The following is a 1,916-nucleotide window of genomic DNA, read 5'->3' on the forward strand; positions in this document are numbered from 1 at the left end:
GAGCCCTCACGCGCCCCTATCAGAAGTGTCTTTTATAAATATTTTCTTCCGGTCTGTGGTCTGTCTTCTCATTTCCTTGCTGGTGTCTTGCATGGAGCATAAGTTTTTAATTTTAATGAAGTCCAGCTCATCAATTATTTTTCATGGATCATGGCTTTGGTGTTGTATCTAAGTCCTTATTCCCATATCTGAGATCATCTAGGTTTTCTCCTATTTTGTCTTCTAGGAGTTTTATAGTTTTGCATTTAACATGTAGACCTAGGATCCATTTTGAGTGAATTTTTGTGAAAAGTATATAAAGTCTATGCATAGATTTATTTATTTGTATGTGGATATTTAGTTGTTCCAGCACCATTTGTTGAAAAGACTTTCTTGGGGCTGAATGATGAGCAGGGTCAAGTATGCACGTACGGGCTGTGGGTACTGAGACTGGCGTGGGTGGGACCTGCATCCCAGTGAGTGGGTTGGGTGGTGTTTCCTGTTCTCTTCCCTGCGCAGCTGTAGCTGCGGCCTTGACTGACGCAGCCCGACCGTGGCTTCAGCTTTGGAAGAGTTACAGGAAGGTCTAGAAGAGGTCAAAGTGCTGCTGGAAAAGGCCCCTAGAAAAAGAGTACGTGATGCCCTTATGGCTGAAAAATCCAAGATTGAGACAAAAATCAAGAACAGGATCCAGCAGAAATAAGAGAAAAGCAGAACGTCTTGACCATGAAAAGCCCGATGCTGTGATTGCCCCTATTACAATGGGCTACACAGTGAAAATCAGTAATTACCGATGGGATCAGTCAGATAAGTTTGTGAAAATCTACATTACCTTAACTGGAGTTCATCAAATCCCCACTGAGAATATGTAGGTGCATTTCACAGAGAGGTCATCTGATCTCTTGGTAAAGAAACTAAATGGGAAGAGCTTTACTCCATGATTGTGAACAATCTCTTGAAACCCATCTCTGGAAGGCAGTTCAAAAAAAAGTTAAAGAAAGCTGAAAACATGTGGTGGGACTACCTGACTCAGGTTGAAAAAGAATGTAAAGAAAAAGAAAAGGCCTCCTATGACACTGAAACAGATCCTAGTGAGGGATTGATGAATGTTCTAAAGAAACTTATGAAGATGGAGATGATGATATGAAGTGAACCATTACTAAAGCCTGGGTGGAATCAAGAGAGAAGCCAAAGGAGACACAGAATTTTGAGACTTGAAAGTCATTTTGGGGACTGTGATGTGGAAATACTGACTTTTCCAGTGAGGAACTATTAGTGAGCTGCAGAGATAAATTTGACAGATAACTACTTACATAGCATTCTTCTAAGTAAAGGCAATGAATTCTTCCATTTCCTACTGGAGGATTTATTTAAATATGCTTATTAAACACTTCCCCCAAAGGTGATTTCCTTAGTAATCTGGGCATTTCGTTCAAAAAAGGATACTGTGTTCTTGTGTGAAATGTAAAAAAGCAAGTCTTGCCTAATGATAATGCCACATTGTGTGTATTTTTGTTCATCTAAGAGGTAGAAAACAAAAGTTCTTGTTTGCCTGTAAGTTCCTGACATCACCACCCACCAATGTAAGAATAAGTAAAAATAAAGCCCGGATTTTTGCATTAAAAAAACACAAAACTTTTTTTTTCCCCCCACCGTATTGCCTTTGCTACTTTGTAAAAATATCAGTTAAATATATTTCTGTGGGCCTATATCAGGGCTCTCTATTCTGTTACTTATTTTTTAAAGTTATTTTGTTAATACCACACTTACTTGGTTACTGTAGCTTTATAGTAAATTTTGACATTGGGTAATGTCTGTCCTTCAGCTTTGTTCTTTTTCATTATTGTTTTGACTCTTCTGGATCTTTTATCTCTCCATAAACTTTAAAATCAGCCTGTCCACAAAATGCTGAAATTTTGTTTGGGATGATGTTGCAT

General features: G+C 38.5%; 1 pseudogene; it reads left to right on the forward strand.

Annotated features, from left to right (window-relative positions):
• The first annotated feature begins 525 nt into the window (after positions 1 to 525).
• On the forward strand, positions 526 to 1,190 carry LOC125916774 (calcyclin-binding protein-like; annotated as a pseudogene).
• Positions 1,191 to 1,916: the final 726 nt, after the last annotated feature.

The sequence above is a fragment of the Panthera uncia genome, unplaced genomic scaffold (assembly GCF_023721935.1).
Source record: "Panthera uncia isolate 11264 unplaced genomic scaffold, Puncia_PCG_1.0 HiC_scaffold_1122, whole genome shotgun sequence".
In the NCBI taxonomy this organism is placed as follows: Eukaryota; Metazoa; Chordata; class Mammalia; order Carnivora; family Felidae; genus Panthera; species Panthera uncia.